Raw genomic sequence first — 17,109 nt, 5'->3', positions numbered from 1 at the left:
TCGTTCTACATGGTGCGTTTTCCTATATTTTCTAAACTGTTTATTGTTTGTTAAATCTTTTATAAAGATATGAGTGTCAGTAATCTGAAATATTGCATTATCTGATCATATCTATTGTCTTTCGTTGCTCTAAATGAATTTCACATGAAAGAAAATAAGTTTAAATAATATATACATTTCTGTCCGACTGGAATTAACTATAGACCTTATGCTTCGTTGGTTTACACGAGTCAGTCTTACCTCTGTCTTTATTCCAGTGTGTGTGTTCTTGACTGATACTTTGTGGGTTTACGGCTCTATAGCCTCGTGCTGGGTAACTGTGCCACCTTCCGTCGGCATCAGTCATTATCTCTCGCAGTGGGACTGACTGGGAGCTCCGAGTCCGCGTGGGCGAGACTTCTGACACAGACCAGAGCCACGAGCGCAGCCTCCACCGGAACCGAGAGAGACCAACACGGAGCCGTCACTCCCTCCCGCCTCCGGACACGAGCAGGCAGGGGCTTGGGCGGGTGTTATTTCTCCGGTAAATAAAGAGTTATCCTCGATGCCTAATCTAAAACAAATACTTAACTGATTACATTTAGTTGAATTATTCTGTTTCTCTATCTGGAGAATAGTTGCTAGGCCTAACAGTGTCTATCTGCTCCTGTTGTAGCGGAGGGCAGACGCCAGGCAGGCAGCTTCTCTCTCAGTAGTTTGATGAAGAGAAATGAGCCGTAGGTAGGACGTTATGTTAGAACACGTTTTCAACGCGAATACTGACTACCTGACCCGTCTGGCCTGTAGACCTGACTCTGATGGGACAGAAACAGTTGGTCAGGAAGCAGGTCATTTGAGTTGAGATGTTTAATGTCTTCACAGCAAGGTCTCTCTCGCTCTGCTCCCACACATGTGTGAAGGCCTACCCATCATGGCAGACACATTATGGATATTACATGGATATTACTGTTCCAGTCAGTGATCAAACAAAACTTCCACAGAGAAGAAGGGAGGAGGAGAGAAAGCAGAGAGAAGAGAGAGGGAGAGAGAAAGCAGAGAGGAGAGAGAGGGAGAGAGAAAGCAGAGAGGAGAGAGAGGGAGAGAGAAAGCAGAGAGGAGAGAGAGGGAGAGAGAAAGCAGAGAGGAGAGAGAGGGAGAGAGAAAGCAGAGAGGAGAGAGAGGGAGAGAGAAAGCAGAGAGGAGAGAGAGAGAGAGAGAAAGAGGGATTGAGAGATTATTCTAACAATAAACGCATTAATGCAAATATTGAGTATATTTATATACTTCGTTCACTTATATTCTCTAAACATAAATAAGGTTTTTACACACAGAGTTAGTGTCTCCAACAGATGCCCAGGTAGGTTAGTTATGAGTCCTGGTGCTTTCTCTCGCTCACTCGCTCACTCACTCACTCACTCACTCACTCACTCACTCACTCACTCACTCACTCACTCACTCACTCACTCACTCACTCACTCACTCACTCACTCACTCACTCACTCACTCACTCACTCACTCACTCACTCACTGTCTGTTCAACCAGACCTGCCTGCAGGCCAGATTGAGAGCTGAGGGATGAGAGTTGAGGGCTGAGGGCTAAGGGCTGAGGGCTGAGGGCTGGGGGCTGGAGGCTGGGGGCTGAGGGCTGGGGGCTGAGGGCTAAGGGCTGGGGGCTGAGGGCTGAGGGCTGAGAGCTGAGGGCTGAGGGCTGAGAGCTAAGGGCTAAGGGCTGAGGGCTGAGAGCTAAGGGCAGAGCTGAGGGCTGAGGGCTGAGAGCTAAGGGCTGAGGGCAGAGCTGAGGGCTGAGGGCTAAGGGCTGAGGGCTAAGGGCTAAGGGCTAAGGGCTGAGGGCTGAGGGCAGAGAGCTAAGGGCTAAGGGCTAAGGGCTAAGGGCTAAGGGCTAAGGGCTGAGGGCTAAGGGCTGAGGGCTGAGAGCTAAGGGCTAAGGGCTAAGGGCTAAGGGCTGAGGGCTGAGGGCTGAGAGCTAAAGGCTGAGAGCTGAGCTGAGGGCTGAGGGCTAAGGGCTGAGGGCTGAGAGCTAAGGGCTGAGGGCTGAGCTGAGGGCTGAGAGCTAAGGGCTAAGGGCTAAGGGCTGAGGGCTGAGGGCTAAGGGCTAAGGGCTAAGGGCTGAGAGCTAAGGGCTAAGGGCTAAGGGCTGAGGGCTGAGCTGAGGGCTGAGGGCTAAGGGCTGAGGGCTGAGGGCTGAGGGCTAAGGGCTAAGGGCTAAGGGCTAAGGGCTAAGGGCTGAGGGCTGAGGGCTGAGGGCAGAGCTGAGGGCTGAGAGCTGAGGGCTGAGGGCTGAGGGCTGAGGGCTGAGGGCTGAGGGCTGAGGGCTAAGGGCAGAGGGCTAAGGGCTGAGGGCTGAGGGCTGAGGGCTAAGGGCTAAGGGCTAAGGGCTAAGGGCTGAGGGCTGAGGGCTAAGGGCTAAGGGCTAAGGGCTGAGGGTTGAGGGCTGAGGGCTGAGGGCTGAGAGCTAAGGGCTAAGGTGGTATGGTATGTATGGTTATATGGTGTGTCTATGTTTGAGGGAAGTATGTTGGGTGGTGTGTGTGTTACATGGTTATATGGTGTGTCTGTGTTTGAGGGAAGTATGTTGGGTGGTGTGTGTGTTTCTTAGGTAGAGTGTGTGTGTTAAATGGTTATATGGTGTGTCTGTGTTTGAGGGAAGTATGTTGGGTGGTGTGTGTGTTACATGGTTATATGGTGTGTCTGTGTTTGAGGGAAGTATGTTGGGTGGTGTGTGTGTTACATGGTTATATGGTGTGTCTGTGTTTGAGGGAAGTATGTTGGGTGGTGTGTGTGTTTCTTAGGTAGAGTGTGTGTGTTAAATGGTTATATGGTGTGTCTGTGTTTGAGGGAAGTATGTTGGGTGGTGTGTGTGTTTCTTAGGTAGAGTGTGTGTGTTAAACGGGGCTGTTTATTAAACAGCTGTAGGATGTTCAGCAATGTTGCATAATTGCGTGCAAAGCTTTGAAGGCTGGTTGGGTCTCCCAGCTGAAGCAGGGCAGTCTGGGTAACATACTGTTAACAGTTATTTAGCGCCTGCTAATGGGCACGCTGAGCTGCGCCAGGGCTTTTATAGCGGAAGTGGCAGCGCGGGGAGCGGAGCGCGAGCTGACGAGGTGAGAGAGGAGAGAGAGGGAGAGAGAGAGAGGGAGCTGGGTAAAGGAGCAGAGGTTCCCCTAACTCCCCCAATACCCCACTGCCTGCCCTAGGAGCTCCAACCCCGGGCACACACCTCTGGAACCAGCTGGAGAGGAAGGAGGTGAGAGAGAGGGCGGAAGGGAGGGAATGGTAGAGAGAGAGACAGAGGCACACAATAGCACTTCAGTCTTGAAGTTTTTCTACCACTTCTATAATACATTTATCACTAGGCCTGCACAGTCCTCAGAGAGAGAGAGAGAGAGAGAGAGAGAGAGAGAGAGAGAGAGAGAGAGAGAGAGAGAGAGAGAGAGAGAGAGAGAGAGAGAGAGAGAGAGAGAGAGAGAGAGAGAGAGAGAGAGAGAGAGAGACTGTAGAGAGAGACTGTAGAGAGAGAGAGAGAGAGAGAGAGAGAGAGAGAGAGAGAGAGAGAGAGAGAGAGAGAGAGAGAGAGAGAGAGAGAGAGAGAGAGAGAGAGAGAGAGAGAGAGAGAGAGAGAGAGAGACTGTCTTTATTCTTTTGGAACTTCTGTGAGTGTAATGTTTACTGTTAATTTTTATTGTTTATTTCAGTTTTGTTTATTATCTATTTCACTTGCTTTGGCGATGTAAACATATATTTCCCATGCCAATAAAGCCATTTGATTTTTAATTTAATTTAATTTAATTGAGAGACAGAGAGAAGTGCATAATGGAGAGAAATGGCCAGATGCTCTCTCCCCAGTGACCATGCCCATGCTGCATTCTAACGCCTGAAGTCTGAAGAAAATGGAATTTCCATTCCTCTCCTCGCGAAGGCCCGGTTTTCCACTCACCCAGATGAAATGACACGTGACACCTTCCGGACCCCTGCCCTCGTGCATACATGTAACCTTCCATTGAGATGCTTTTTTACAGACGCGCTTGATTTAATCTGATGCATTTATGAAATGTACTGGAGTTTTTATTGGCCGGTTCTTTTGGTTACGCCGGGGATATTATTTGAGTTGGATTTCCGGTCTGGCTGTATCGGGTTGTCATGGGGACAGAGCAAGGCGCCGCAAGTGCTGCTCTGATAGATGGAGGACACGGTAACGATTAACGGTGAGAGATTCTGGTTGTCTTTTATTCAAACCGGAAACTATAAGCGTCAGTGTTACCCTCTAAATCCATCTACTGCATGATGAAATTAACAAGAAGTATATACAATAAACCCTAACATATAGTTCCTACATTTACGAAAATAGAAAACATTTAAGTTAATTATTTTAATGTAACCTAATTCACTGTAATAAATAGGATATTAAAGTTAATTTTGATTAAATAAAATAAAAAAAATATATTTTTTGTTCCATTCAATATTAAAAAGCAATTGAGAGTCCTCTGACACAAGCCTAGAATTACTGCTATTGTTCTAATACAGAAAAGGGCTTAAGTATAATACAATATAATACAGTACAATACAGTACAATACAGTATAATACAGTACAATACAGTACAATACAGTACAATACAGTACAATACAGTACAATACAGTATAATACAATACAGTACAATACAGTACAATACAGTACAATACAATACAATACAGTACAATACAGTACAATACAGTACAATACAGTACAATACAGTACAATACAGTACAATACAGTATAATACAATACAGTACAATACAGTACAATACAGTACAATACAGTATAATACAGTATAATACAGTACAATACAGTACAATACAGTACAATACAGTACAATACAGTATAATACAGTACAATACAGTATAATACAGTATAATAGAGTATAATACAGTACAATACAGTATAATACAGTACAATACAGTATAATAGAGTATAATACAGTACAATACAGTATAATACAGTACAATACAGTATAATACAGTATAATACAGTATAATACAGTATAATACAGTATAATACAGTATTTATTTATTTATTTTTATTTATTTCACCTTTATTTAACCAGGTAGGCAAATTGAGAACACGTTCTCATTTACAATTGCGACCTGGCCAAGATAAAGCAAAGCAGTTCGACACATACAACAACACATAGTTACACATGGAGTAGAACAAACATACAGTCAATAATACAGTGAAAAATAAGTCTATGTACAATGTGAGCAAGTGAGGTGAGAAGGGAGGTGAAGGCAATATATAGGCCATGGTGGCGAAGTAAATACAATATAGCAAGTAAAAAAACACTGGAATGGTTGGTTTGCAGTGGAAGAAGGTGCAAAGTAGAGATATAAATAATGGGGTGCAAAGGAGCAAAATAAATAAATACAGTAGGTATAGAGGTAGTTGTTTGGGCTAAATAATAGATGGGCTATGTACAGGTGCAGTAAATCTAGTATAATACAGTACAATACAATACAATACAGTATACTACAGTACAATACAGTATAATACAGTACAATACAATACAGTACAATACAGTACAGTACAGTACAATACAATACAGTACAGTACAGTACAATACAGTACAATACAGTATAATACAATACAGTACAATACAGTATAATACAGTACAATACACTACAGTACAGTACAATACAGTATAATACAGTACAATACAGTATAATACTGTACAATACAGTACAATACAGTACAATACAATACAGTGCAATACAGTACAATACAGTACAATACAGTATAATACAGTACAGTACAATACAATACAGTATAATACAATACAGTATAATACAGTGCAATACAATACAATACAGTACAATACAGTACAATACAGTACAATACAGTATAATACAATACAGTACAATACAGTACAATACAGTACAATACAGTATAATACAGTACAATACAGTACAGTACAATACAATACAGTATAATACAATACAGTATAATACAGTGCAATACAGTACAATACAGTACAATACAGTATATTACAGTATAATACAGTACAGTTCAATACAATACAGTACAATACAGTACAATACAGTACAATACAATACAGTACAATACAGTACAATACAATACAGTACAATACAGTGCAATACAGTACTATACAGTACAATACAGTACAGTACAATACAATACAGTATAATACAATACAGTATAATACAGTGCAATACAGTGCAATACAGTACAATACAGTATAATACAGTGTAATACAGTACAATACAGTACAATACAGTACAATACAGTACAATACAATACAGTACAATACAGTATAATACAATACAGTATAATACAATACAATACAGTATAATACAATACAGTATAATACAATACAGTATAATACAGTATAATACAGTACAATACAGTACAATACAGTACAATACAATACAGTACAATACAATACAGTATAATACAATACAGTACAATAACAATACAATACAGTATAATACAATACAGTATAATACAGTACAATACAATACAATACAGTACAATACAATACAATACAGTATAATACAATACAGTATAATAGAGTATAATACAATATAATACAATACAATACAGTATAATACAATACAGTACAATACTGTATAATACAGTATAATACAATACAGTACAATACAGTATAATACAGTATAATACAGTATAATACAGTACAATACAATACAGTACAATACAATACAATACAGTACAATACAGTACAATACAATACAATACAGTATAATACAATACAGTACAATACAATACAATATAATACAATACAGTACAATACAATACAATACAGTATAATACAGTACAATACAATACAATACAGTATAATACAATACAATACAGTATAATACAGTACAATACAATACAATACAGTACAATACAGTACAATACAATACAATACAGTATAATACAATACAGTATAATAGAGTATAATACAATATAATACAATACAATACAGTATAATACAATACAGTATAATACAATACAGTACAATACAGTACAATACAATACAATACAGTATAATACAATACAGTATAATACAATACAGTACAATACAGTATAATACAATACAGTACAATACAGTACAATACAATACAATACAATACAGTACAATACAATACAATACAATACAGTATAATACAGTACAATACAATACAATACAGTATAATACAGTACAATACAATACAATACAGTATAATACAGTACAATACAATACAATACAGTACAATACAGTACAATACAATACAATACAGTACAATACAGTACAATACAATACAATACAATACAGTATAATACAATACAGTACAATACAGTACAATGCAGTATAATACATACAATACAATACAGTACAATACAATACAATACAGTATAATACAATACAGTATAATACAGTATAATACAGTATAATATAGTATAATACAGTATAATACAGTACAATACAGTACAATGCAGTATAATACAGTACAATACAATACAATACAGTATAATACAATACAATACAGTATAATACAATACAGTATAATACAGTATAATACAATACAGTATAATACAGTATAATACAATACAGTATAATACAGTATAATACAGTATAATACAGTACAGTACAATACAATACAATACAGTACAATACAATACAATACAGTATAATACAGTACAATACAATACAATACAGTATAATACAGTACAATACAATACAATACAGTACAATACAGTACAATACAATACAATACAATACAGTATAATACAATACAGTACAATACAGTACAATGCAGTATAATACAATACAATACAGTACAATACAATACAATACAGTATAATACAATACAGTATAATACAGTATAATACAGTATAATATAGTATAATACAGTATAATACAGTACAATACAGTACAATGCAGTATAATACAGTACAATACAATACAATACAGTATAATACAATACAATACAGTATAATACAATACAGTATAATACAGTATAATACAATACAGTATAATACAGTATAATACAATACAGTATAATACAGTATAATACAGTATAATACAGTACAGTACAATACAATACAATACAGTACAATACAATACAGTATAATACAATACAGTATAATACAGTATAATACAGTATAATACAATACAGTATAATACAATACAGTATAATACAATACAGTATAATACAGTATAATACAGTATAATACAGTATAATACAGTATAATACAGTACAATACAGTACAATGCAGTATAATACAGTACAATACAATACAATACAGTATAATACAATACAATACAGTATAATACAATACAGTATAATACAGTATAATACAATACAGTATAATACAGTATAATACAGTACAGTACAATACAATACAATACAATACAGTATAATACAGTATAATACAATACAGTATAATACAGTATAATACAGTATAATACAGTACAGTACAATACAATACAGTACAGTACAATACAATACAATACAGTACAATACTGTATAATACAGTCATTTCAATAATTATTGCAAATTTTAATCAAAGTATAGAAATAAATAGTGGTGGAAAAAGTACCCAATTGGGGCTGTGCTTCTTGAGTAAAAGTAAAGATACCTGTAACGGACTTCGTCCTCCTCATCTGACGAGGAGTAAGAAATGTCAGACCAGTGCGCAGCGTGGTAAGTGTCCATATTATTTAATAATACTGAACACGACAACAATACAAAAATAACATAGTGCATCGATAAGGAAAACCGAAACAGTCCCGTAACGTGAACAAACACTGACACTGAAGACAACCACCCACAAAACACCAACAGAAAACAGGCTACCTAAATATGGTTCCCAATCAGAGACAACGACTAACACCTGCCTCTGATTGAGAACCATATCAGGCCAAACGAGAAACACAACATAGAAACACCCAACATAGATAACCCACCCAAGTCACGCCCTGACCGTACTAAAACAAAGAAAATACAAAAGAACTAAGGTCAGAACGTGACAGTACCTTTATAGAAAAGGACTCAAGTAAAAGTGAAAGTCACCCAGTAAAATACTACTTGAGTAAAAGTCTAAAACTATTTGGTTATAAATGTAATTAAGTATCAACAGTAAATATAATTGCTAAAATATACTTAAGTATCAAAAGTAAAAGTATAAACCAATTCAAATTCCTTAAATTAAGCAAACCAGACGGCACAATTTTCTTGTTTTTTGTTGTTGACAGACAGCCAGGGGCAGATGGCAACACTCAGACATCATTTACAAACGAAGCAGTTGTGTTTAGTGAGTCCTCCAGATCAGAGGCAGTAGGGATGACTAGGGATGTTCTCTGTTTAGTGAGTTGTCCAGATCAGAGACAGTAGGGATGACCAGGGATGTTCTCTGTTTAGTGAGTCCTCCAGATCAGAGGCAGTAGGGATGACCAGGGATGTTCTCTGTTTAGTGAGTCCGCCAGATCAGAGGCAGTAGGGATGACCAGGGATGTTCTCTGTTTAGTGAGTCGTCCAGATCAGAGACAGTAGGGATGACCAGGGATGTTCTCTGTTTAGTGAGTCCTCCAGATCAGAGGCAGTAGGGATGACCTCTGTTTAGTGAGTCCTCCAGATCAGAGGCAGTAGGGATGACCAGGGATGTTCTCTGTTTAGTGAGTCCTACAGATCAGAGGCAGTAGGGATGAACAGGGATGTTCTCTGTTTAGTGAGTCTTCCAGATCAGAGGCAGTAGGGATGACCAGGGATGTTCTCTGTTTAGTGAGTCGTCCAGATCAGAGACAGTAGGGATGACCAGGGATGTTCTCTGTTTAGTGAGTCCTCCAGATCAGAGGCAGTAGGGATGACCTCTGTTTAGTGAGTCCTCCAGATCAGAGGCAGTAGGGATGACCAGGGATGTTCTCTGTTTAGTGAGTCCTACAGATCAGAGGCAGTAGGGATGACCAGGGATGTTCTCTGTTTAGTGAGTCCTCCAGATCAGAGGCAGTAGGGATGAACAGGGATGTTCTCTGTTTAGTGAGTCCTCCAGATCAGAGGCAGTAGGGATGACCAGGGATGTTCTCTGTTTAGTGAGTCCTCCAGATAAGAGGCAGTAGGGATGACCAGGGATGTTCTCTGTTTAGTGAGTCCTCCAAATCAGAGGCAGTAGGGATGACCAGGGATGTTCTCTGTTTAGTGAGTCCTCCAGATCAGAGACAGTAGGGATGACCAGGGATGTTCTGTGTTTAGTGACTCCTCCAGATCAGAGGCAGTAGGGATGACCAGGGATGTTCTCTGTTTAGTGAGTCTTCCAGATCAGAGGCAGTAGGGATGACCAGGGATGTTCTCTGTTTAGTGAGTCCTCCAGATCAGAGGCAGTAGGGATGACCAGGGATGTTCTGTGTTTAGTGACTCCTCCAGATCAGAGGCAGTAGGGATGACCAGGGATGTTCTCTGTTTAGTGAGTCTTCCAGATCAGAGGCAGTAGGGCTGACCAGGGATGTTCTCTGTTTCGTGAGTCCTCCAGATCAGAGGCAGTAGGGATGACCAGGGATGTTCTCTGTTTAGTGAGTCCTCCAGATCAGAGGCAGTAGGGATGACCAGGGATGTTCTCTGTTTAGTGAGTCTGCCAGATCAGAGGCAGTAGGGATGACCAGGGATGTTCTCTGTTTAGTGAGTCCGCCAGATCAGAGGCAGTAGGGTTGACCAGGGATGTTCTCTGTTTAGTGAGTCCTCCAGATCAGAGGCAGTAGGGATGACCAGGGATGTTCTCTGTTTAGTGAGTCCTCCAGATCAGAGGCAGTAGGGATGACCAGGGATGTTCTCTGTTTAGTGAGTCCTCCAGATCAGAGGCAGTAGGGATGACCAGGGATGTTCTCTCTTTAGTGAGTCTGCCAGATCAGAGGCAGTAGGGATGACCAGGGATGTTCTCTGTTTAGTGAGTCCTCCAGATCAGAGTCAGTAGGGATGACCAGGGATGTTCTCTGTTTAGTGAGTCTGCCAGATCAGAGGCAGTAGGGATGACCAATGTATGCTCCAGCAGGCCACAAATGTGCATGTGTCTGCTCAAACGGTCAGAAACAGACTCCATGAGGGTGATATGAGGGCCCGACGTCCACAGGTTGGGGGTTGTGCTTACAGCCCAACACCGTGCAGGACGTTTTGCATTTGCCAGAGAACACCAAGATTGGCAAATTCGCCACTGGCGCCCTGTGCTCTTCACAGATGAAAGCAGGTTCACACTGAGCACATGAGCACATGTGACAGACGTGACAGAGTCTGGAGACGCCATGGAGAACGTTCTGCTGCCTGCAACATCGTCCATCATGACCGGTTTGGCGATGGGTCAGTCATGGTGTGGGATGGCATTTCTTTGTGGGGCCGCACAGCCCTCCATGTGCTTGCCAGAGGTAGCCTGACTGCCATTAGGTACCGAGATGAGATTCTCAGACCCCTTTTGAGACCATATGCTGACACATGCAGATTTGTGGCATGCTGGAGGTCATTTTGCAGGGCTCTGGCAGTGCACCTCCTTGCACAAAGGCGGAGGTAGCGGTGCTGCTGCTGGGTTGTTGCCCTCCTACGGCCTCCTCCACGTCTCCTGATGTACTGGCCTGTCTCCTGGTAGCGCATCCATGCTCTGGACACTATGCTGACAGACACAGCAAACCTTTCTGCCACAGCTCGCATTGATGTGTCATCCTGGATGAACTGCACTACCTGAGCCACTTGTGTGGGTTGTAGACTCCGTCTCATGCTACCACTAGAGTGAGAGCACCGCCAGCATTCAAAAGTGACCAAAACATCAGCCAGGAAGCATAGGAACTGAGAAGTGGTCTATGGTCACCACCTGCAGAATCACTCCTTTTTGGGGGGTGTCTTGCTAATTGCCTATAATTTCCACCTTTTGTCTATTCCATTTGCACAACAGCATGTGAAATTTATTGTCAATCAGTGTTGCTTCCTAAGTGGACAGTTTGATTTCACAGAAGTGTGATTGACTTGGAGTTACATTGTGTTGTTTAAGTGTTCCCTTTATTTTTTTGAGCAGTGTATGTTGTAACCTCTATACTAGTGTTGTGGGTGTATAATGGGTAAATGTATGTTGTAACCTCTATACTAGTATTGTGGGTGTATAATGGGCAAATGTATGTTGTAACCTCTATACTAGTGTTGTGGGTGTATAATGGGTAAATGTATGTTGTAAACTCTAGATGAGTGTTGTGGGTGTCAGAATCTATCCTACCACGCCCAGAAATCTGCTCCCTTTATTCTCTGTCCCCAACGCACTAGATGACCAGTTTTGATAGCCTTTAGCCGTACCCTCATCCTACTACTCCTCTGTTCCTCGGGTGATGTGGAGGTAAACCCAGGCCCTGCGTGTCCCCAGGCACTCTCATTTGTTGACTTCTGTAAACATAAAAGCCTTGGTTTCATGCATGTTAACATCAGAAGCCTCATCCCTAAGTTTGTTTTACTCACTGCTTTAGCACACTCTGCCAACCCTGATGTCCTTGCCATGTCTGAATCCTGGCTTAGGAAGGCAACTAAAAATTCTGAGATTTCCATCCCCAACTACAACATTTTCCATCAAGATAGAACTGCCAAAGGGGGAGGAATTGCAATCTACTGCAGAGATAACCTGCAAAGTTCTGTCATACATTACAGGTCTATGCCCAAACAGTTCGAGCTTCCAATTTTAAAAATTAATCTCTCCAGAAATAAGTCTCTCACTGTTGCCACCTGTTACAGACCCCCCTCAGCTCCCAGCTGTGCCCTGGACACCATATGTGAATTGATTGCCCCTCATCTATCTTCAGAGTTTGTTCTGTTAGGTGACCTAAACTGGGACATGCTTAACACCCCGGCCGTCCTACAATCTAATCTAGAGGCCCTCAATCTCACACAAATCATCAAGGAACCCACCAGGTACAACCCTAAATCCGTAAACATGGGCACCCTCATAGATATTATCCTGACCAACTTGCCCTCCAAATACACCTCTGCTGTTTTCAATCAGGATCTCAGCGATCACTGCCTCATTGGTTGCATCCACTATGGGTCCGCTGTCAAACCACCACCCCTCATCACTGTCAAACGCTCCCTAAAACAACTTCTGCGAACAGGCCTTTCTAATCAACCTGGCCCGGGTATCCTGGAAGGATATTGACCTCATCCCGTCAGTAGAGGATGCCTAGTCGTTCATTAAAAGTAATTTCCTCACCATCTTAAATAAGCATGCCCCTTTCACAAAATGTAGAACTAAAAACAGATATAGCCCTTGGTTCAATCCAGACCTGGCTGCCCTTGACCAGCACAAAAACATCCTGTGGCGGACTGCACTAGCATCGAATAGTCCCCGCGATATGCAACTTTTCAGGGAAGTCTGTCACGATCTATCACAAGGATGACGCTGGAGAGACGAAGCAGGTACGGGGAGTAACATTTAATAAATAACGAACATGGAACGAGACATAAACAGCTTAGCAAACAGAAAAACAATCAATGCAGAAGCGGGGAACAGAGCTGGGGAACTGACACATATAGGGGAGGAAATGAACAGGTGATAAGAGAGTCCAGGTGAGTCCAATAACGCTGATGCGCGTGCGAGGAAAGGCAGGTGTGCGTGATGGATGGCAGGAGTGAGTGATGCAAGGCATTCTGGCGCCCTCAAGCGCCAGGGGGAGGGGAAGAGCGGGAGCAGATGTGACAGTACCCCCCCACTAGGGGCGCCACCCGGCGTCCCACCTGGGCAAACCGGCCGAGACATGGGCGCTGGGCAAGCCGGTTGAGGCGTGGAAACCCGACGAACCGGCTGGAACGTGAGAGCCTGGCGAGCCGGCTGAGGCATGGGATCCTGACGATCCGGCTGAGTCCAGACGCCTGTCGATCCGGCTGAGTCCAGACGCCTGTCGATCCGGCTGAGTCCAGACGCCTGTCGATCCGGCTGAGTCCAGACGCCTGTCGATCCGGCTGAGTCCAGACGCCTGTCGATCCGGCTGAGTCCAGACGCCTGACGATCCGGCTGAGTCCAGACGCCTGTCGATCCCGCTGAGGAAACCCGATGATCCGGTGGATTGTGACGTGGGATGGGAAGCCACCGAGCCAACCGAGGCAATGAAACCTCTCGAGCCAGCCAGGGCATGAAAGCTCGACGGGCTGGCTTAGCCACCCCCGGTTCCATCGGCGGCAGAATCCACCCCCGACGTCACCGACAAAACAAAAACAAACAAACAAAAAAAACTCCTGGACAGGCTGGGCAGACAAGAACTGACGATCCAGCTGAGGCCCGACGTGGGATGGGCGCCATCCGAGCCAACCGGGGCAAGGAAACCTCTCGAGCCTGCTAGGGCGTGGAAGCCCGACGAGCAGGCTAGGCACCCCCGGTTCCATCGGTGGTGACCCAGAGCCGATGCCACTATACCAACCAGAACGCCAGTACTCCCCGATGCTTCGTGTGATGGCTTCTGCATTCTGTCACGATCTATCACAAGGATGACGCTGGAGAGACGAAGCAGGTACGGGGAGTAACATTTAATAAATAACGGACATGGAACGAGACATAAACAGCTTAGCAAACAGAAAAACAATCAATGCAGAAGCGGGGAACAGAGCTGGGGAACTGACACATATAGGGGAGGAAATGAACAGGTGATAAGTGAGTCCAGGTGAGTCCAATAACGCTGATGTGCGTGACGAGGAAAGGCAGGTGTACGTGATGGATGGCAGGAGTGAGTGATGCAAGGCATTCTGGCGCCCTCAAGCGCCAGGGGGAGGGGAAGAGTGGGAGCAGACGTGACAAAGTCAGGAACCAATACACGCAGTCAGTCAGGAAAGCAAAGGCTAGCTTTTTCAAACAGAAATTTGCATCCTGAAGCCCTAAATCCCAAAAGTTTTGGGACACTGTAAAGTCCATGGAGAATAAGAGCACCTCCTCTCCACTGCTCTGAGGCTAGGAAACACTGTCACCACCGATAAATCCACGATAATCGAGAATTTCAATAAGTATTTCTCCACGGCTGGCCATGTTTTCCTCCTGGCTACCCCAACCCCGGCCAACCGCTTCGCATTTCCCGCAGCTACTTGCCCAAGCCTCCCCAGCTTCTTCTTCACCCAAATCCAGATAGCAGATATTTTGAAAGAGCTGCAAAACCTGGACCCGTACAAATCAGATGGGCTAGACAATCTGGACTCTCTCTTTCTATAATTATGTGCCGTTATTGTTGCAACCCTTATTACCAGTCTGTTCAACCTCTCTTTCGTATCGTCTGAGATTCCTAAAGATTGGAAAGCGGCCGCGGTCATCCCCCTCTCCAAAGGGGTGACACTCTAGACCCAAACTGTTACAGACCTATATCCATCCTGCCCTGCCTTTCTAAAGTCTTCAAAAGCCAAGTTAACTTCTTTGGGACAGGGGGGCTTTTTTAATTTTTTTTTTTTTTTTTATTGAGTAGCTTGGATAAAAAGGTGCCCAGGGTAAACTGCCTGCTACTCAGTCCTATAAGCTAGAATACGCATATAAAGAGTAGATTTGGATAAAAAAATACTCTGAAGTTCTAAAACTGTTTGAATGATGTCTGTGAGTATAACAGAACTCATATGGCAGGCGAGAACCTGAGAAAAATCCAACCAGGAAGTGGGATATCTGAGGTTGGTCGATTTTCAACTCTTGGCCTATCGAATAAACAGTGTCTATGGGGTAATTTTGCACTTCCCAAGCCTTCCACTAGATGTCAACAGTCTTTAGAACCTTGTTTGATGCTTCTACTGTGAAGTGGAGCCAAATGAGAGGGAGCCAAATGAGAATGAGTCAGAGGTCTGCCAGAATGCCTTGAGCTCGTGACGTTCATTCACACATTCACTCATTCATATTTATCAATATTTCTGCTTTTTGTGACTCCTCTCTTTGGTTGGAAAATCGCTGTATGCTTTCTGTGACTAATTGCTGACCTAACATAGTGATATGTTCTGCTTTCGCCGAAAAGCTTTTTTGAAATCGGACACTGTGGTTGGATTAACGAGAATTTTATCTTTATAATGGTGTCTAATACTTGTATGTTTGAGAAATTTGAATGATGAGATTTTTGTTGATTGAATTTGGCAATTTCATTGGCATGCTTTTCATCCAAAATTCCGAATGCTGCCCCCTACCCTAGAGAAGTTAATAATAATATGCATATATTAGCAACTGGGACTGAGAAGCAGGCAGTTTACTCTCGGCACGCTTTTCATCCAAACGTGAAAATGCTGCCCCCTATCCATAACAAGTAATCAAACAGATCACTGACCATTTCGAATCCCACCGTACCTTCTCCGCTGTGCAATCTGGTTTCCGAGCTGGTCACGGGTGCACCTCAGCCACGCTCAAGGTACTAAACGATATCATAACCGCCATCGATAAAAGACAGTACTGTGCCGTCTTCATCGACCTGGCCAAAGCTTTCGACTCTGTCAATAATTGTATTCTAATTGGCAGACTCAACAGCCTTGGTTTCTCAAATGACTGCCTTGCCTGGTTCACTAACTACTTCTCAGATAGAGTTCAGTGTGTCAAATCGGGGAGCCTGTTGTACAGACCTCTGGCAGTCTCTATGGGAATACCACAGGGTTCAATTCTTGGGCCGACTCTTTTCTCTGTGTATATCAACGATGTCGCTCTTGCTGCGGGTGATTCCTTGATCCACCTCAACGGAGACGACACCATTCTGTATACATCTGGCCCTTTGGACACTGTGTTAGTAAACCCCCAAACAAGCTTCAATGCCATACAAAACTCCTTCCGTGGACTCCAAATGCTCTTAAGTGCTAGTAAAACTAAATGCATGCATTTCAACCGATCGCTGCCCGCACCTCTCCTCCCGACTAGCATCACTACTCTGGACGGTTCTGACTTAGAATATGTGGACAACTACAAATACCTAGGTGTCTGGCTAGACACTAAACTCTCAGGGTCGTTGGAGAGGGCACTAAACTCTCAATGCCGTTGGAGAGGCCAGTAAACTCCCAAGGCCGTTGGAGAGGCCAGTAAACTCCCAAGGCCGTTGGAGAGGCCACTAAACTCCCAAGGCCGTTGGAGAGGCCACTAAACTCCCAAGGCCGTTGGAGAGGCCACTAAACTCCCAAGGCCGTTGGAGAGGC

This window comes from Salvelinus fontinalis, chromosome 20 (genome assembly GCF_029448725.1).
Source record: "Salvelinus fontinalis isolate EN_2023a chromosome 20, ASM2944872v1, whole genome shotgun sequence".
Classification (NCBI taxonomy): Eukaryota; Metazoa; Chordata; class Actinopteri; order Salmoniformes; family Salmonidae; genus Salvelinus; species Salvelinus fontinalis.
Note: the sequence above shows the minus strand (reverse complement) of the source record.